This window comes from Carcharodon carcharias, chromosome 16 (assembly GCF_017639515.1).
Source record: "Carcharodon carcharias isolate sCarCar2 chromosome 16, sCarCar2.pri, whole genome shotgun sequence".
NCBI lineage: Eukaryota > Metazoa > Chordata > Chondrichthyes > Lamniformes > Lamnidae > Carcharodon > Carcharodon carcharias.
In genome coordinates this window covers 29,076,811-29,099,178 of record NC_054482.1, presented here as the reverse complement: position 1 = coordinate 29,099,178, position 22,368 = coordinate 29,076,811, and positions in this window count along the sequence as shown.

Below are 22,368 nucleotides of genomic sequence, written 5' to 3'. Positions count from 1 at the left end.
ACCCTGTCACTCCCCTCTCTGTCACTCCCTTCTCTGTCAATCACCCTCGCTGTCACTTCACTCTCTTTCACTCCCCCTCCCTTTCACTCACCCTCTCTGTCTCTCCCACTCTCTGTCACTCCTCCTCTCTTTCACTCCATCTCACTATCACTCCCCCTCCCTGTCACTCCCCTTCTTTGTCACTCCCCCCTCTCTGTCACTCCGCTATCTGTCACTCCCTCCCTGTCACTTCCCTCTCTGTCGCTTTCCTCTCTGTCATTCCCACTCTATGTCAGTCCCCTCTCTATCAATCCCCCTCTCTGTCACTCCCCCTCTCTGCCGCCCCCACACTCTGGCACTCACCTATCTGTCACTCCTCTCTCTGTCACTTCCCTCTTTGTCATTCCCCTCCCTGTTACTTCACTCTCCATCACTCCCCCCTCTCTGTCACACCCCTCTCTGTCACTGCCCCTCACTGTCAATCCCCTCTCTGTCACTTCCCTCTCTGTCAGTCTCCTCTCTGTCATTCCGACTCGCTGTCACTTCCTTCTCTGTCACTTCCACTCTCTGTCACTCCCCCCTCTCTGTCAATCCCCCCTCTCTGTCACTCCCCCCTCTCTGTCACTTCCCTCTCTGTCAGTCCCCTCTCTGTCATTCCCACTCTCTGTCACTCCCCCCTCTCTATCAATCCCCCTCTCTGTCACTCCCCCCTCTCTGTCACTCACCCTCTCTGCTGCCCCCACACCCTGGCACTCCCCAATCTGCCACTCCCCTCTCTGCCACTCCCCTCTCTGTCACTCCCTCCTTTCCATCAGCCCCATCTCCATCACTCCCCTCTCTGTCACTCCCCCTTGCTGTCAGCCCCCTCTCTATTACTCCCCTCTCTATCATTCCCCATCTCTAATGCTCCCCTCTCTGTCAGTCCCCCTCTCTGTCATTCCCTTCTCTTGCTACCTTCTCTGTCCAGCTGCTGCTCTCTCCACAATAGGCCATTGCTACAGCGGATGGTGACTGTGGGCACAGTCATCTCTAAGGCACCTACTGTTATAGCGTGAGTGTCAGTGCCTCCAATGTTTACAAATTAGACTTTCAGAGGCTGCTGCCTGAACAACTCTATCTGAGTGGGTAGCAGCTCTGAGTACTGAGTATTTATTGATGCTTTTATACCTGACTTTTAATGTGCCCCATTGAATGCACTCAGTTTGCTTTCAATGATAACTTTCATGCATGTCACATTAAATTTAAATGCGGTACATATTCTAAATAGATATTGCCTAATTTACATATTACAGGCAGTAACGTGCCTTGATGACTAAAGCGGCACACACGTATCCAAATACACCTGAATTAAACCCAGAGTTCAGCGAGTTGGTGATCGCTTCAGTTGCCCTTCGAATTTAGGTAAAGTTACCAACCCTCCTAAACCCTGACCCACAAGATTGTGGGTATGAAAGCTTTCTGATATTGAGGGAATGCCCTTTCAATACTGAAACACTCCCAGCGACTCGCTGTTATAACCAACATGTACCAAAGTAACCTCCTGATTTTATAGACACATAGAATTATTAGCAAATACTGCCCGCTCCCTGGAAATATACTGAAGATAATGACACCATCCCACATGGGCCCATACAAATCATGTCACTTTCCAGGCATGGCCCTGCAGGAATCAATTGACTCCCGATTAATTCCTGTAAATACTGACTCGTTCCCAGAGAATCCCATGTCAAATATAGACACATTCCCAGGGAATCCCATGTCAAATACTGACTCACTCCCAGGGAATCCCTGTAAATACTAACTCACTCCCATGGAATCCCTGTAAATACTGCCTCACTCCCAGGGAATCCCTGTCAATACTGACTCACTCCCAAGGAATCCCCTGTCAAATACTGACTCCCTCCCAGGGAAAACCCTATCAAATACTAACTCATTCCCAGGGAATCTCCTGTCAAATACTGACACACTCCCAGGGAATCGCTGTAAATACTGCCTCACTCCCAAGGAATCCCCAGTCAAATACTGACTTACTCCTAGGGAATCGCTGTAAATACTGACTCACTCCCAAGGAATCCTCAGTCAAATATTGACTCATTCCCAGGGAATCTCCTGTCAAATACTGACCCATTCCCAGAAAATCTCCTGTAAATACTGACACACTCCCAGGGAGTCCCTGTAACTACTGCTACACTCCCAGGAATTTCCTGTAAATACTGACTCATTCCCAGGGAATCCCGCATGGGCCCCAGCTATGCCTGTCTCTTTATGGGATATGTGGAACATTCCTTGTTCCAGTCCTACTCCGGCCCCCTTCCACAACTCTTTCTCCGGTACATCAATGATTACTTTGGTGCTGCTTCATGCTCTCGTCGGGACTTGGAAAAATTTATTAATTTTGCTTCCAATCTCCACCCCTCCATCATTTTCACGTGGTCCATCTCTGACAATTCCCTTCCCTTCCTTGACCTCTCTGTCTCAATCTCTGGTGATAGATTGTCCACCAATACCCATTACAAGCCTAACGACTCCCACAGCTACCTCGACTACAGCTCCTCACACCCCGCTTCCTGTAAGGACTCCGTCCCATTCTCTCAGTTCCTTCGCCTCCGTCACATCTGTTCCGATGATGCTACCCTCAAAAACAGTTCCTCTGACATGTTCTCCTTCTTCCTTAACCGAGGTTTTCCACCCACCGTCTTTAACAGGGCCCTCAACCGTGTCCGGCCCATCTCCCGCACATCCGCCCTCACGCCTTCTCCTCCCTCCCAGAAACATGATAGGGTCCCCCTTGTCCTCACTTATCACCCCACCAGCCTCCGCATTCAAAGGATCATCCTCCACCATTTCCGCCAACTCCAGCATGATGCGACCACCAAACACATCTTCCCTTCACCCCCGCTATCGGCATTCCGTAGGGATTGCTCCCTCTGGGACACCCTGGTCCACTCTTCCATCACCCCCTACTCCTCAACCCCCACCTATGGCACCTTCCCATGCCCACGCAAAAGATGTAACACCTGCCCCTTCACTTCCTCTCTCCTCACCGTCCAAGGGCCCAAACACTCCTTTCAAGTGAAGCAGCATTTCACTTGCATTTCCCCCAACTTAGTCTACTGTATTCATTGCTCCCAATGTGGTCTCCTCTACATTGGAGAGGCCAAACGTAAACTGGGCGACCGCTTTGCAGAACACCTGCGGTCTGTCTGCAAGAATGACCCAAACCTCCCTGTCGCTTGCCATTTTAACACTCCACCCTGCTCTCTTGCCCACATGTCTGTCCTTGGCTTGCTGCATTGTTCCAGTGAAGCCCAACGCAAACTGGAGGATCAGCACCTCATCTTCCGACTAGGCACTTTACAGCCTTCCGGACTGAATATTGAATTCAACAATTTTAGCTCTTGAGCTCCCTCCTCCATCCCCACCCCTTTCAGTTTCTTCCGTCTTCCTTTTGTTTTTTCCAAAAAATTATATAGATTTTTCTTTTCCCACCTATTTCCATTATTTTTAAATATTTTAAAATCTTTTATGCTCCCCCCACCCCCACTAGAGCTATACCTTGAGTGCCCTGCTGTCCATTCTTAATTAGCACATTCGTTTAGATAATATCACCAACTTCAACACCTATGTGTTCTTTTGTTCTTTTGTCTGTGACATCTTTTGATGAACTGCTTCTATCAGTGCTTGCTTGTCCCTACAACCACACCACCCCCCCCCACTTCTCTCCACCCACCCAACCCCCCTCCCCCCCACCACCTTAAACCAGCTTATATTTCACCCCTTCCTTGGATTCACCTAGTTCTGTTGAAGGGTCATGACAACTCGAAACATCAACTCTTTTCTTCTCTGCCGATGCTGCCAGACCTGCTGAGTTTTTCCAGGTAATTCTGTTTTTGTTTTGAATCCCCTGTTAAATACTGACTCACTCCTAGGTAATCCCTGCAAATCCTGACACACACCCAGGGAATCCCTGTAAATACTGACACACTCCCAGGGAATCCCTGTAAATACTGACACATTCCCAGGGAATCCGATTTAAAATACTACCTCACTCCCAAGGAATCTGCTGTCAAATACTGACTCACTCCCAGGGAATTGCTGTAAATATTGACTCACTCCCAAGGAATCCCCAGTCAAATACTGACTCATTCCCAGAAAATCCCCTGTAAATACTGACACGCTCCCAGGGAATCCCTGCAAATACTGACACACTCCCAAGGAATCCCATGTCAATTACTGACTCACTCCCAGGGAAACCCTGTCAAATACTGACTCACTCCCAGGGAATCCCCGTAAATACTGACACACACGCAGTGAATCCCTGTAACTACTGCCACACTCCCAGGAATTTCCTGTAAATACTGACTCATTCCCAGGGAATCCCCTGTTAAATACTGACTCACTCCTAGGGAATCCCTGCAAATCCTGACACACACCCAGGGAATCCCTGTAAATACTGACACACTCCCAGGGAATGGCTGTAAATACTGACACACTCCCAGGGAATCCCCGTAAATACTCACACACTCCCAGGGATTCCCTGTAAATCACCAGACTCTCCTAGGGAATCCCTGTAAATACTGACACACTCCCAGGGAATCCCTGTAAATACTGTCTAACTCCCAGGGAATCCCTGTAAATACTGGTTCATTCCCAGCGAATCCCCTGTTAAATACTGACACACTCCCAGGGAATCGCATTCAAATACTGACACACTCCCAGGGAATCCCTGTAAACACTGACACACTCCCAGGGAATCCCATTTAAAATACTGCCTCACTTCCAGGGAATCCCTGTAAATACTGAAACACTTGCAGGGAATCCCTGTAAATTCTGACACATTCCCAGGGAATTCCTGTAAATACTCACACTCGCAGCGAATCCCTGTAAATACTCAGACACTCCCAGGGAATCCCCTTAAAATGCTGACTCACTCCCAAGGAATCCCTATAAATACTGACTCACTCCCAGGGAATCCCTATAAATACTGACTCATTCCCAGTGAATCCCTATAAATACTGACTCACTCCCAGGGAATCCCTGTGAATACTGACACACTCCCAGGGAATCCCTGTAAATCCTGACACACACCCAGGGAATCCCTGTAAATACTGACACACTCCCAGGGAATCCCTGTAAATACTGACACACTCCCAGGGAATGCCTGTAAATACTGACACACTCCCAGGGAATCCCCTTAAAATGCTGACTCACTCCCAGGGAATCCTCTGTAAATACTGACTCACTCCCAGGGAATCACTGTAAATACTGACTAACTCCCAGGGAATCCCTGTAAATGCTGGCTCATTCCCAGCGAATCCCCTGTTAAATACTGACTCAACTTCAGGGAATCCCTTTAAATACTGACACACTCCCAGGGAATCCCTGTAAATACTGACACACTACCAGGGAATCCCTGTAAATGCTGACACACTCCCAGGGAATCCCATTTAAAATACTGCCTCACTCGCAGGGAATCCCCTGTCAAATACCGACACACTCCCAGGGAAGGCCTGTAAATACTGACACACTCCCAGGGAATCCCATTAAAATGCTGACTCAGTCCCAGGGAATCCCTGTAAATACTGACTCGCTCCCAGGGAATCCCTGTAAATACTGACTAACTCCCAGGGAATCCCTGTAAATGCTAGCTCATTCCCAGCGAATCCCCTGTTAAATACTGCCTCACTCCCAGGGAATCCCTATGAATACTGACACACTCCCAGGGAATCCCATTTAAAATACTGCCTCACTCGCAGGGAATCCCCTGTCAAATACCGACACACTCCCAGGGAATGCCTGTAAAAACTGACACAATCCCAGGGAATCCCCTTAAAATGCTGACTCACTCCCGGGGAAACCCCTGTAAATACTGACACACTCCCAGGGAATCCCATTTAAAATACTGCCTCACTTCCAGGGAATCCCTGTAAATACTGGCACACTCCCAGGAATCCCTCTAAATACTCACACTCCCAGGGAATCCCTGTAAATACTGACACACTTGCAGCGAATCCCTGTAAGTATTGACACACTCGCAGGGAATCCCTGTAAATACTCACACACTCCCAGGGAATCTCTGGAAATACTGACACACTCGCAGAGAATCCCTGTAAATATTGACACACTCCCAGGGAATCCCTGTAAATACTCTGACACTCCCAGGGAATCCCTGTAACTACTCAGACATACACAGGGAATCCCTGTAAATACTGACTCACTCCCAGGGAATCCCTGTAAATACTGATACACTCCCAGGGAATCACCTTCAAATACTGACACACTCCCATGGAACCTCCTGTTACTGACACACTCGCAGGGAATCCCTGTAAATACTGACACACTCCCAGGGAATACCCTTCAAATACTGACAAACTCCCAGGGAATCCTCTGTAAATACTGACACACTCCCAGGGAATCCCAGTAAATACTGACTCATTCCCAGGGAATCCCTGTAAATATTGACACACTCCCAGGGAATACCATTTAAAATACTGCCTCACTCCCAGGGAATCCCTGTAAATACTCAGACATTCACAGGGAATCCCTGTAAATACTGACTCAATTCCAGGGAATCCCTGTAAATACTGACTCATTCCCAGCAAATCCCCTGTTATATACTGACACACTGCCATGGCCCTGTCAAGTACTGACACACTCCCAGGAAATCGCCTTCATATAATGACACACTCCCATAGAACCCCCTGTAAATACTGACACATTCCCAGGGAATCCCTGTAGATACTGACACACTCCTAGGGAATCCCCTGTAAATACTGACACACTCCCAGGGAATCCCTGTAAATACTGACACACTCCCAGGGAATCCCTGTAAAACTGATTCACTCCCAGGGAATCCCCTGCCAAATACTGATATACTCCTAAGGAATCCCCTGTAAATACTGACACACTTCCAGGGAATCCCTCTAAATACTCACACACTCCCAGGGAATCCCCGTAAATACTGACACACTTCCAGGAATCCTACTCAAACACTGACTCACACCTAGGGAATCCCCTGTCAAATAGTGGCTCATTCTCAGGGAATCCCCTGTAAATACTGATTCACTCCCAGGGAATCCCTGTAAGTAGTGGCACTCTCCCTGGCAATCCCATGGTTGGCATGAGACTTCATTGCAAATACTCCATGGTATCCCCTCCAAATTATGCATCATCCCCAGTAAAATCTCTGCAATTGCTGCATTTCCAGGGAACACCCCATAAGTATGGACAAATTCCAGGGGGCTGCTAGGAAACCACCCGCAGCCCCCACCCCGAACTGCCCCTCCCCCCATGACTGATACACACAGCCAAGGGAATCCATTGCAAAACCTGAGGCAGTACCAGTGGAATCTCCTGTCAATACTGACTCATTCCTACAAAATCCCCTGTAAGTATTGACACACGCAGATAAGCCTGTCATGTTATTATAATGATGTAGTACCTTGGGTTTATTCACTGTACAAGCCACAAGGCACCAATTGCTCATAAGGGGCAGGGGTAAACATGTTGATAGTTCATTTATTAAGTCTTGTTACATGAAAACTATTATACTTAGGCATAAATATTGAAGACATCAGAGCTGTGTGTGTTACTAAAAAGCAGAAAATGCTGGAAAAACTCAGCAGGTCTGGCAGCATCTGTGGAGAGAGAAACAGAGTTAATGTTTCGAGTCCAATATGACTGTTCTTCGGACCTGGAGAGAGGCAGAACAGTGATGGGTTTCATGCTGCTGTAAAGAGGGGAAGGGGCAGATGGAGCAAAATCAAAAGTCAGAGATAGGTTGGAGGGCAGGAAAGATTAAATGACAAAGGGAGTGGTAATGATAATATTAAAAAACTAAAACATTGGTCCAGAATAGGTGCTAATAGCTGAATAAAGGTCAGCACTGTCTGAAAGCAAAATCATAAGAACAAGATACAGACTTGCACTTGGGGGGAGAACAATTCAAAATGGAGGACAACGTTCATGGTCTGAAATTGTTGAACTCAATGTTGAACCCAGAAGGCTGTAAGGTGCCTAATAAGATGAGATGCTGTTCTTCCAGCTTGCGTTGGTAGCAAAGATTCTGGTACGATGACTTACCTGCCTTTAAAAATGACTTCCCAGGAGATGTCCAGCTCATTCTGGTTAGGTCAAAATGGTCTCAGGTGTTCGTGGACATGCTGACTTGAATCAGGCCATCCTTCAATGACCGTTTTCCACAGTTTCTGTTGTGTAGAATCTTTCACCGTTTCTTCTTGTCACTGCTGGCTACGATGTACCAGATCAATTTGGAGAACATCTTCACATACAATATTGATCAAGTCAACTTATAGATCTAAGAATATATCTTCTGTTTTGGCTAGGTTAGGCAATCTGCTAAGTGTATCCTATGTGATCATCAAGTTACCTGGCTTGTACCTAATTTTTTTTGATATGTTCATGGGATGTGGGCATCACTGGCTGGTGATCAATCATTCAAATATTAATCATTATTGCCCATCCCTAATTGCCCTTGAGAACTGAAAGGCTCGCTAGGCCATTTCAGAGTCAACTACATTGCTGTGGTTCTGGAGTCACATGTAGATCTGACCAGGTGAGGACAGCAGATTTCCTCCCCTAAAGGGCATTAGTGAACCAGATAGGTTTTTTTACATTAATCAACAATGGTTTCATGGTTATTATTAAACCTTTAATTCCTGATTTTTTTTAATTGAATTCAAATCTAACCATCTGCCATGATGGGATTTGAACAGAGGTCCCCAAAGCATTACCCTGGGTATCAGGAGTACTAGTCCCATGACATTGCCACTAGTCCACTGCCTCCCCACCTAATCTCACAGTCATAGCCTTGAATCTTTATCAAGAGATGTTGCAATCTCGGTGGTGCACTGGTCAATGGTTTTCACTAAATCACCTCCAGTGGCTTGTGGTCAGTCTCCACACAAATCTTTTTCCAAATCGATAGGCATGAAAATGCATGATTCCAAACTCTAAAGCTAATGTTTCCCACTCGATGTTGGAGCAGTTGGATTGTGTTACAGACAGAGATTTTGAAACAGGTGCAATGGGTTTGCCTTTTTGTAGTCCGCATGTTCCCAGACCTTTTTGTGAGGCATCTATCTCCAAGGTAGTTGTCTCCCTCGGATTGTAAAATTGGAATGTCGATGTTTCTGATAATGACTGTTTCAGTGCTTCGAAGATGTATTGGTGATCTTTGTGCAACAGGAAAGGCACATCCTTTCCCAATAATTCCCTTAGCGATGATGATTTCTGAGTGAAATTGGGAATGTATGGAGACAAGAAATTAAAGAGACCTAGGCATCTTTGAAGAAACATGGCTTTAATATCCTCCATTTGACTTGGATCAGAATGTATGGTAGCACTGGAATAAATAGAACTGAAGGAATTGAACTGCTGCACATTGATGTCACATTTCAGACTGTTGCACACCAATCCTTCATTACATTACACTTGCATCAATGTGTGCAGATTATGGTCATGTTCTTGCTTTGTTCTTCTCATGACAGCGATACAGGTACATCCTGTTACAGTGCATGTAATGCAGACTATGTGAGCTTGAAAGAGGCCTTTAAGCTTTGTTGCCCTGTGAAGATCGCTTCATACTTGTATCCATCCTTGAGTAGTTCTTCGATGCTATGCAGCTTGGGTTTGTCTAGCGGATCTTTCTGGAATGCTTCCATGGGAGTGGATATGATCACCAACTCAACAATTCTGTCTGCTAGCTCTGCATTTGGAAAATAACAGAATGTACCCTTTTCTCTGCATCTGCTGATGAAGTGGTCTCTGAATTCTGTAGGCTGTTGATGAAATAACATGAACTCTAGTCGATGAATAAGTAAGTTTAACCTGATTCTGAACCGGTCTTCCAATGTCATCTATATCTTTTGGGGACCCTATAGCTCTTCTGTTAATCCTGATGTGTTCAGCCTGTGTAGACCTTCATTCCCAATTGCTAGATGAATTTTTATGGCTTGCTTGTCTGGTTCAGATGCACATGAATCAAGAAACCAAAGCTCTGAACACTGTTTAAACATTTTGAATTCGGATGGTAAGTCAGCTGCATCCCAATTTAAACTGGGGAGTTTTGTGGACATTTTGACAATATCCCTTTGACTTCCCTTCTTCTTAGTACCTGGGATGAGTGTCGCTGTAGCCACTTTCACCTGCTTTTTCGAAACTCCACCCATGAAGATGATTTGTGGCAGGAATGCTCCACGGAGTAATGGCTGGTTGCTTTTTATTCAATTTATTGTTCAGCAACTCCTGAAGCTGCCCATCATGATTGCAACCTTCTCTGGCCTGCTTTTTATGATTTTTGTTGTTGGACTTTCCCTCACTCACTATCGATCTGACCCACACTCTGCTCACTCACCTTTTCTGACTGAGCTAACTTAGTGCTGGTCCTCTCGATGCACTGGCCCACTCACTGAATTGACAGACTATACACTGCAATCTCACCACCCAGGGCTCCGTCTGCTCACCAGCTCTTTATTTGAGCACTAGCTCGGCGTTGTGTCTCCAAGGCTTTTCTTCACAGTCACCATGCTGTATTTGCACCACTGTCTGTAACTGTGATGTACTGTGTTCTGACCAAAACGTCGAGAGTCATCTCACACCACATAGCACGATCTAAGGCTGTTCACAATGTCGTACCTGCACTTAAATTTGCTGCAACCTGTCTGAACACTACTAAACACCATGTCATGTTATTATAATGATATAATACCTTGGCCTTATTTAGTGTACAAGACACAAGGCACCAATCATTCATAGGACGTTGGGTAAACATGGATGGAATCGTCCGGTCCTATTGGTGTCGGGCGTCATGACTGGCAGGGGGCACAATATGGCAAGAAGGCCAAAAATCGGTTTCACGCCATCATGAAACCAGTTTGTGATTGTCCGCTCCATCTGTCAATGGTGGGCCACGTTTCCCACAGTCGCACATCAGGAACTTAATTGCAATACATCTATATCTCATTATAAGCCCTGGTCACCAGAATCATTCCCCCACAACAAATTTACTGCCCACATCGGCGTGACTTCGCAACAATGTGCTTCACGACTGACTTTAAAGGGCGTGCACCTGGAGACCTGAACTTCCAGGGGAACTCGGAGGTGAGTGCCTGTACGACATCAAGGAAGAGGGGCCGCACAATCGTGAGGGGCACGGACAAATTGGTTTTCCCGGCTGGCTTTCAGTGTAGTGCCAGGGCAAGGGCTCCATTGCGGGTCAGGCTGGGGTGGGTGGAGTGTGAGGTGGGGAGCAGGGCAGCACAGGCTAAAGGAAATGCTCAAGCACATGCCAGGGAAGTGCGGTGGGGGAGGTGGGTGAGGGAAGCGGCCACGCACTGGAAAAGCTTGTCAAAAGTGAGCGTTCTTCCACAGCTGATACATTCAGCTGCAGCTCCATTGCTATTCTGGGAGTCAGGCCTCAGAAGCTTTGCTGCCCACTCAAGCAACGCAAAAGCATGAAAGTGCCACCAAATGCTCCAGAACGTTTCACCCCTCAGGCGCAGACTGCAGATTAATGAGTGTTTTGGGGACAGCAGAGAAATTGGATGACTGGGCAAGTTGTACAATCTCCTTGCTAAAGCTGGCCATGGAGCAGTCACTGGGGGAGGCACTCACAGCCCCTTGCAATGTCATCATCCCGGTTTGGACCAGTCTCCACCATCTACCAGAGCAGCCTTGCAATGTGGGTGAGGAGAATGTCTGTGCCTGAGCTGAGAGCACAGTATGCAGTCCAATGTGCAAAGCCACTGCCAATCGGTCAGGTGGGGTGGGGTGGAGGTGGGCGTGGTTTCGGGCAGCCATGCAGCGCACCAAACTCTGGCCATCCAAGTGGTGGCCAGCACTCTCCAGGATGCATTAAGTGGCCTTCAGACTTAACCAAGAGAGGTTCTTAGTACAGCCATGTCACGTGCCTCTCTCTATCATCCTGCAGGAGGAGGGCATTAGGAGCATGGAGCCCGGTGACCTGGCTGTATGATTTAGCGGTTTGTCTCAAGGCTTACAAGAAACAGAGAAGAAGAAGAAGAAGAGAGCAGCGGAGGCACCTGCCTCAGCAAAGGGAGGAGCACCTCCCTCAAGATGAAGGGGCGGCAGGGCCTGCTGTGCACACAGCTGAAGAGAGACAACGCACGGGGATGTCTCGCTAGAACTAGGGTCTATAGACGGCGCCTGTCATTTCTGCAGATGACTGAGAACCAGTGACGCCGAGGACTGAGTTTGTCTATGGAACTGGTCGGTCACATATGCCAACTCCTGCAGGATTTGGTGCCACAGGACATGGAGGGCATCCACTGCCCGTGGCTATGAAAGTGACCGTGGTGCTCAATTTTTATGCCAGTAGGTCCTTCCAGGGCTCCACAGGTGATCTGTGCAGGATCTTGTGAGCCTCCACCCACAAGTGTATGCAGGAGGTCACGGACACCATCTTCGCAAAGGCACAGATCTTTGTGCATTTTGCCCAGGATCAGGAAAGCCAGGAAGCAAAGGCGCTGGGATTTGCAGCCATCAACTGCACTCACGTTGTGCTTAGATCTCCGTGGCAACAAGCATTCAACTATGTCAACTACAAGGCCTTCCAGCTTGGCCTAAATAGCCAAGTGGTTATGGTCCTGGGTTTGTAACCCCAAGATCAAGAGTTCAAATCTCACAATGGCAAACAATGTAACTTCATCTGAATAGGAACAGATGGAAAAGTGTTTGTGCTCAAAAGAGTTACAAGGCCTTCCACTCTCTGAATGTGCAGCTGGTGTGTGATCACCACAAACACACCCTGTAGGTCTGAGCACGATTCCCACAGAGTGTCCACGACTCCTACACTCTTCACAGAATCACACAGTGCAGAAGAGGCCATTCGGCCCATCGAGTCTGCACCGACACATGAGCAACACCTGACCTACCTACCTAATCCCACTTACCAGCACTTGGCCCATGGCCTTGAATGTTATGATGTGCCAAGTGCTCATCCAGGTACTTTTTAAAGGATGTGAGGCAACCCGCCTCCACCACCCTCCCAGGCAGCGCATTCCAGACCATCACCACCCTCTGGGTAAAAAAGTTTTTCCCCACATCCCCCCTAAACCTCCTGCCCCTCACCTTGAACTTATGTCCCCTTGTGACTGGCCCTTCAACTAAGGGGAACAACTGTTCCCTATCCACCCTATCCATGCCCCTCATAATCTTGTACACCTTGATCAAGTCGCCCCTCAGTCTTCTGTACTCCAACGAAAACAACCAATTTCTATCTAACCTCTCTTCATAACTTAAATGTTTCATCCCAGGCAACATCCTGGTGAATCTCCTCTGCACCCCCTCCAGTGCAATCACATCCCTCCTATAATGTGGTGACCAGAACTGCACACAGTACTCCAGCTGTGACCTTACTAAGGTTCTATATAACTCCAACATGATCTCCCTACTTTTGTAATCTATGCCTCGATTGACAAAGTCAAGTGTTCCATATGCCTTTTTCACCACCCCACGATCATGCCCCTCTACCTTCAGAGATCTATGGACACACACGCCAAGGTCCCTTTGTTCCTCACAACTTCCTAGTGTCATGCTGTTCATTGAATACTTCCTTGTCAAATTACTCCTTCCAAAGTGTATCACCTCACATTTTTCAGGGTTGAATTCCATCTGCCACTTACCTGACCATTTGACCATCCTGTCTATATCTTCCTGTAGCCCAAAACACTCAACCTCTGTTAACCACCCTCTTCCCATTGATTTACATAGAATATCTTGGGATTTTCCCTACTTTCACCAGCCAGAGCTTTCTCATATCCCCTCTTTGCTCTCCTAATTGTTTTCTTAAGCTCCACCCTGCACTTTCTGTACTCCACTAATGCCTCCACTGATTTGCTTCCCTTGTACCTGCTAAAAGCCTCTCCTTTCTTTCTCATCGTAACCTGAATATCTCTGGTCATCCATGGTTCTCTAGGCTTGTTACTCCTTCTTATCACGCTAAATGGAACATGTTGAGCCTGTACCTTCCACATTTCCTTTTTGAACGCCGCCCCACTGCTCCTCTGTAAATTTCCCCACAAGTAACTGTTCCCAGTCTACCTTGGCCAGATCCTGCCTTATTTTACTAAAATCCACTCTCCCCCAATTCAAAACTTTTTCTTGTAACTTGTCTATTTCTTTGTCCATAACAAGCTTAAATTGTATCATGTTGTGGTCACTATCACTAAAATGGTCCCCCACCACCACCTCTTAGTTGGTCTCACATCCCTGAGATCTCCCAGTGTCCACAGAGGCTGAAGGGTTGGCTCCTTGGGGCTACTCACAGAGGACGTGGCTGATGATGCCCGTGCGGCATTTTGAAAGTGAAATTCTGGTGCCTCGACAGGTCCAGTGGGGCACTGCAATACAGGTCCCAGAGGGTATTGCGCATCATCATGGCTTGCTGCCCGCTCCACAACCTGGTGCTGTAACGGGGGACTGGGGTGGTGGGGGGGTGGCCTGGCTGAAGAGGGGATGGAGGAGCTGTACCTCTCCTTTGGTGAGAAGGGCATCGAAGGGGATGATGGTGTTGAGGTCCATTAAGACAAGGATGCTGGCGATGAGGCCATCGCACTGGCCAGGTGAGGCAGGCATGCTCGGGAGGCCCTCTTAGCTGCAAGGCTCGTGGAGGATGATGACGAGATGCAGTGAGGACAGTCCTGACATCCTCACCTTGCATCTGTGAAAGTTTGACTCCTGTGTGTCTGATGGCAGCGCACATACCCCCAGTGCTCAGGCTCCTGTCATGGAGATGCAGCGGAGACCCTGAAAGTCACTATATTCCAGGAGAATGATGATGACATGCAGTGAGGACACTCCATAGATCTTCACACAGCTTCTGAGAATGACTGACTGAGGGCAAATCACTTGTGCTCCGTGATCAGGGTCATATCATAGAGACACAGCCATGAAACTTTAAATACATCTGATCCTTTGTCCGCCTTCAGCATCTGAGCCCTTCAGGGGCACAGCATCAGTGGTCACAGATGCTAAAGAGATGGGGGCCAGCCCCACCTTAAAGGTGCTGAGAGCACCCAGAGAGAATGACAGAACTCTGTGGTGCCTGCCCACTACATTCTGGCAGCAATGACCAGCACCATCAGTAATGTGTCCAGGGAGTGTGAGGCTGGACCATCACTTTGGTCTGAAGACTGCACAGAGCACAGGGAAGAGGCCCTGGACTGAGACACCTGCCTTTATCTTGTACAGAAAGGTTTCACATCAATTTGACACGAACATTGCTCATCAGAACAAGGAGCCATAGGCAGGGAGACATTCTTGGGAATTTATTGACAATAGTGAACATTACATACAAGTGATTAACACTTGTGCCCAGGCTGTGCAACTAATTCTCCTTAACTGTCCTAACCCGGTCTTGGTGCTCCCCTGACATCCACAGTGGAGGTGTAGGCAGCCTGCTGACTGCGATACCCTGTCTGTGATGACTTTGGGGGTGGGGGGGGCGTCCTCTGGAGGGCTGAGATCTGGAGGGACCCAGCCTGCTTTTGGGGTCCTGATGTGGGCCAGCTTGTGGAGCTTCGGGGGTCACAGGAAGAGGGTATTTGGATCTGCTGGACATTCCTAGCGTCACCTGGGTGGATAGTCCTGGGGTGTTGAGCTGCTGGTCCTCTCCCTATGGGTGCCCAAGGACCCCTGGCTGACTCCCTGAGTGGAAGGGGAAGCTGGAGCCAGATCAAGCTGCCTTGCACCCCTCTCTCTTGTTGATACTGCATTGACTCGCGTTGAGACCAACTATGGCATCAGTGATGGCATTGAGCCTGTGCAGCAGTGCAGGACCTGTGTCCTGGACCAAGGTCACCACAGTGGCTGCCATCCTACCATTGTTGGCCATGGTGCATTGGCATGCCAACACTATTATGTCAGCCTGAAGGCAGACAGACTCCTCCATTATGCCTTGCAATCTGAGGGATGCAGCAGACATCCCTTCCTGATGTTCCCAAGTTTGCCTTTGCAATTCCAGCAACTGTGACATGACCGAGTCCAGAGGCTCCTCATCTGACTCGGACTCAGCAGATTTCTGGCCTCCAGCTGCCCTCAGAGTGCTGGGGACCAGGGAAGTCCGTGCCATCGCCTACAGTGCATCAGGCAGTGCAATGTGCTCACCAGATTGTGACCCTGAAGCTACTCTAGAACTACGTCCCACTGAAGTGTTTGTCTCTGCGCTGGTGGAGGATGTGGGTGACGCTGTGATGGGATTTCAATTAGGATGTCATCAGAATCTTCTTCCGAGGTGTCTTCGGGGCTTGAGTTAAGGACTTGGGTGGTGAACCCTCTCAGCTGCTTCCCAGATGTGCCTGTGAAAGAAAGGAGAGATAATTAGTGCATGGCAGGGACTGGAGAACAGGGGAACTGACTCACAGCGATGTTGCACTGCTGGATCCCCACTTGGTTGAGCAGCGCCAACCTCACCGTCAGCACAGGAACGGTTCAAATCGTCATCAGCTGAATTGCTCTATTTCCAAAGTCTGTGAGGACCTTGATGTCAGACATTCCTCCACTGGTCTGTGACCTCTCCCTCTTGTTGTGTGCCAGCTTGTCCTTCGTGAGGACAGATGGGGAGAGTGTAAGCGGGATGCCTGACAGGCCAGGTGATAAGGATGCCTGGCATGTGTAGGTGGTGAGTGGTGCCATGTACAGGATGAGGACACAATCCGCAGGGCAGATGAAGGCATGTGTGAGAGTGAATGATGACATTCTTTGAACTGGCAGTGAGTGAGGGCCCTGTGGATGTGTGATGAGTTTGTGAGTGTGTGAGTTGAGAGTGATGAGAAGAGTGACTTCCCCTGGCAGAACAGTGGAGATTATTCATCCTCTTGTGGCACTGGGTTGCTGTCCTCTTTCTCGGGACATTGACACTGACCACCACTGCCACTGCCTCCCATGCTGGATTGGCAACCTGGCTTGCAGGTGTTCACACAGAGTGGGGATAGAGGACTTCACGGCGGGCCTCCACTGCGCCCAGTAGGCACCCGAGGGAAATGTCGCTAAATTTTGGGGCTGCATGTTTCCTCCCTTTGGCAGCCATGACGTTCAAGCAGCTTCCGATGCCTTAGAGAGAGTTAGCTCTGTGCAGGGGCGCCCTTTAAAAATGGCGCCTGGATTACTAAAAGCCTGAGGTGATGGCGCGTGGGCAAATCAGAGGCCGCCCTGTCAGTGATCTGGAGTGCTTCCCATCATGCATTATGAATGAGGTGATTCCAGGAATGGGACGATTCGGCGCAAAAACCAGCCATTGCGGTTGGAGGGTAAAACGGATTTTTTCATGCCCGCTACTACGCTTAGTACAAATCTGGGACAAATACACCCCATGTTGTGCGTTCATTTATTCAGACTATGCACATGAGATTAGGCATACATCGGTATAAAGCTTGAAGACATCAGAGCTGTGTGTGTGCGCTCTACTCAAAACAGAAATGAAACAAAGACTAGATCACATGACACAATTCCCTTCTAGTGATATCCTGCCGCTATCCCTTAAAGGCACATTACATCACAAGGGAACTTTACAATTCATGAGATATTCCTGGGGAAACCCCTTCAATGACTGGAGCACACTCTCAGCCAATCCCCTGCAAATACTGTCACTTTTCAGGGGAAGCATTGGGAAACAAAACTGACTCCCAGTGACTGCCCTGCATTGATTCTGAGGGAAGCCCTCCCCACAAATACTGACCCAGATCCAGGAAATCTGCTACAAATCCTGACAGGCTCTCAGGGAATCGCTTGTAAATACTGACGCTCAAGCAGATCCAGGAAACCACTATACATTACTGACACATGCTCATTTATTCCCTGATACCACAGAGTTTAATACAGTATTTACGGTGGAGAACAAGGGCCATTTGGACAAGGTCAGTGTTTATGCTGCACATGAGGTTCCATCCCCTCTTTGTTACCTACCCCTCATCACTCTCATATGCTTATCAAGCTTCCTCTTAAGTGGTAGTCGCCTCAACTATCCTTGTGGTAGCAAATTGCACATTCCAATAATCACAACAACTTGCACTAATATAGCACCTTTAATAAGGAAACATCCCCTGGTGCTTTACAGGAGCATCAGCAAACAAAATTTGACACCAGGCAGCCTAAGGAGATATTAGGACAGATGAGGTAGATCTTAAGGAGTGTCTTAAAGGAGGAAAGTGAGGGAGAGACGGGGAGAGGTATCGGGAGGGAATTCCAGAGCTTGGGGCCCAGGCAACTGAAGGCAGGGCCACCAATGGTAGAGCGATTCCAATTAGGAATCCACCAGAGGCCAGGATTAGAGGAGCGCAGATATCTCGGAGGGTTTGGGACTGGAGGAGATTCCAAAGGTAGGGAGGGGAGAGGCAATGGAGGGATTTGAAAACAAGGATGAGAATTTTAAAATCAGGATGTTGCTTGACCAGGAGCCAATGTAGGTCAGTGAGCACAGGGGTGACAGGGAAACGGAACTCACTGTGAGTTAGGACACAGGCAGCAGAGTTTGGGATGACCCCAAGTTACGGAGGGTAGAATGTGGGAGAGCAGCCAGGGATGTATTGGAATAGTCACGTCTAGAGGCAATGAAGGCATGGGTGAGTGTTTCAGCAGCTGATGAGCTGAGACTGGGGTGAAGTCGAGCGATGTTATGGAGATGGAAGTAGGCGGTCTTAGTGATGTCATGAATGTGAGGTCGGAAGCTCATCTCAGGGTCAGATGTGACACTGGGGTTGCAAACAGTCTGGTACAACCCCTGCCAACTACTGGTGGGAGAGTGGAGTCAGTAGCTATGGAATAGAATTTGTAACAGAGACCAACTTTCCAATATTTTTGCTCATCCAGTACTTGATGTCGGATAAGCTGTCTGACAATTTAGAGACAGTGGAAGGGGAAGTGCGGTGGGGGAGATGTGGGCGTCATCAATGTATATGTGGTTCAGGTCACCAAGGGACAGCATGTGGATGAGAAATTGGAGGAAGCCAAAGATGGATCCTTGGGAGACACCAGAGGGAATGATGCGGGAGTGGGAAGGGAAGCCCATTGAATCTCTGACAATGACTGGCTAGATAAGAATAGGACTGCGTCCTGAATAAGGAAGGTTCTATTGAATTCCCTATTGGATTTATTAGTGACTGTCTTATAGAAACATAGAAACTAGGAGCAGGACTAGGCCATTCAGCCCTTCGAGCCTGTTCCGCCTTTCATTATGATCATGGCTGATCATTCAACTCAATAGCCTACTCTCGCTTTATGCTTAAGGGCCATAGATTTGGACTCCCCACAAGTGATAACAATTCTCTACATCCCCCATCAAAGGGTATTGCAATCTTAGAGATATCTATCAGTTCACCCTTTAGTCTTCCCACTTCCAGAGAAAAGAAACTCAGCTTGTTCATCCTTTCTTGATGGTATTACCCTCTCAGTTCTAGAATCACCTTAGTAAATATTTTCTGTACCTTCCCAAGTGCCCCTATATCCTTTTATATAATACGCAGGTCAGAGCTGTGCTGCAGTGCTCCACTTATGGTCTCAACAAGGTTCTGTACAAATTTAACATAACATTTCTGCTTTGTAATTCTAAGCCTCTGGAAATAAACCCCAGTGCTTTGCTTTTTCTTAATTTGCCTCATTAAGCTGCATTGCTACTTTTAGTAATATTTGTGCATATTCCCAGCTTGTTCTCCTATTCCATTTAGGAATATAGTTTCCAATGAGTATTTGTCCTCTTTATTCTCCTTACAACATTGTACCTACCCTCAACCATTTGCACAGTGCTGACACCAACCCAGGGAAACCAGTGCATTTACCAACACGCACCCAGTGATTCCCCGACAAACCATGGCATAGGCCTAGATTTTTAGGCCCCGATGGGGCGGGCACGGAGGCGGGCAGCGCGAAATTCATGCCAATGACTGGTGAGCTGGTTTGCCAGCTCAGTTCGCACCACCCCAGGCTATTTTACCTCAGACAGGAACGGGGTTGATGGAAGGACGACCTGTGTGACAGCATTGGGCAGAAAAGTGACCTCGTTACAGGCCTCTCAAGGCCCATTGTTGAATTTTCCAGTCGTCCCCAGAAGCGCGGGGAACAGTGCAGCCACCTGGGGAATGACCTCTCAGCGGCAGGCGTAGGGACCAAGGCTCAAGCAGTCTTTAGAGAGGCTCTCCCTGACTGCCTGGGCTCAGCAGGAGCCACAAGCTGCCCTGCCCCTGCAGCCCCCACCCACCCCCTCCCCCACAACCCCCTCCGCAATGGCGGCCTGGCTGCTGAAGCCATTCTTTATTTAAAGCTGAACAAATTGGAGAGAGGGTGTCTCCATGTTGGGGTGCCCACTCTCTCAGTTACCTAGAAAGGCCGGATTCTGCTCCCTCAGTGCTGGTGGGTGTCCTCCAGCTTTGAGAGCCCACCCACCATCCTTAATTGAATGGCGAGCCCACCCTCAGGCCATTAATTGGCCATATCGGAGAAAAGCACAGCTCAGTGATTGTTCCCCACAAAGTGCACGGGTGTGATCCCCATGTGGCCCTGATAGCAGGGATCTGAATTCCCCAGGGAAAATCCTGCCCAAGGTCTCAGGAATTACTTGTAAATTACTGACACAGTATCAGAGAGCTCTCAGTGAATAATGACACACCTGTCAGGAATCCCTGGCAAACACTGATACACACTCAGGTTGCAGAAGGGCTGCAGGTTTTTACAATGCATCCAGGACTCCAGTCTTCCTTTCTTTATTCTTTCCTGGGATGTGGGAGTCACCGGTGAGGCCAGCATTTGTTGCCCCCACTCTGAACTGCCCTTGAACTGAGTGCAAGAGGCAACTGACCTCGCTACAGGCCTCGTTAAGTGTCAACTACATTGCAGGAGCAGAGAGACCTGGGTATATACGTACATAAGTCATTAAAGGTGGCAGGACAGGTAGAGAGAGCTGTTTCTAAAGCATGCAGTATTCTAGACTTCATTAATAGGGGCATAGAGTACAAGAGCAGGGAGGTTATGATGAACTTATATAAGACACTGGTTAAACCTCAGCTGGGGTATTGTGTACAGTTCTGGGTGTCACACGATAGGAAGGATGTGAACGCATTGGAGAAAGTGCAGAAGAGGTTTACAAGAGTGATGCCAGGGATAAGACACTTCAGATTTGAGGGAAGATTAGAGAAGTTGGGACTGTTTCCCTTGGAGAGGAGAAGGCTAAGAGGAGACTTGATAGAAGTTTTCAAAATCACGAGAGGTCTGGGCAAAGTAAATAGGGAGAAACTGATCCCGCGCATAAACAGATCGAGAATCCGAGGACACAGTTCTAAGGTGTTTTGCAAAAGAAGCAAATGCGAGGTGAGAAGAAACGTTTTCACACAGCGAGTGCTTAGGGTTTGGAATGCACTGCCTGGAAGTGTGGTGGAGGCAGGTTCAATTGAGGCATTCAAGAGGGCATTGGATGAATATTTAAATAGAAACAATGTGCAGGGTTACAGGGAAAAGGCAGGAAATTGGCACTAAGTTAAAATGCTGAGAGAGCTGGTGCAGACATGATGGGCTGAGTGGCCTCCTTCTACACCGTAACAATTCTGTGATTTGTCTGGTGTTAAGTGTAGATCAGAGCAACTAAGATGGAAGATTTCTCCTCCCTAAACGGGCATTACTAGTCAACCAGATGGGTTTTTTTACAGTAATCATTGTTAGTTTCATAATCACCATTACTGAGACTAGCTTTACATTGCAGATTTATTAATTGAATGCAAATTCCACCAACTGCCATGGTGGGATTTGAACCCATGTCCCCAGAGCATTAACCAGAACCTCTGGATTGCTAGCCCAGTGACATTACCATGATGCTGCTGTCTCTCCCACATCTGTAAGAAGCCCAACAAGAATCATGGATAGATGTGGTAATGGGAAATGAAGCAGAACAGATAAGAAAAGCAAGCATAGGGGAATACCTCGCGATCACAACATAATAAAGAGAGAGATTGAGAAGGACATAAGTAAGACAAATACCAAAGTAATAAATTGGAACAAAAGCTGATTTTAAGCGGATGAGAATGGAACCAGGGAAAGTAAACTGGAAACATTTACTGACAAGCAGAGGAATAGAACAGCATAGGGAACCATCAGTAGAGATCAAGAGAAATAGATCCCAATGAAAAACAAGCTCAGTAATGAAACACAGAGGTTGAATAAAAACATGAGGGCAAAATTGAAAGGTAGAGACTAAATACGTAGACAAAGGAAATACAAAAAATAATAGGGAAAAGTAAAAATAACGAGGGAAAGAGAACCTACAAGAGTAAACAATCAGGGATGGAAAAAGAAATAATTAAGTACTCTACAGATGTAAAACTAATCAGGAAGGGGACTGATCACTAAGAGGTGTACATGATAAACTCA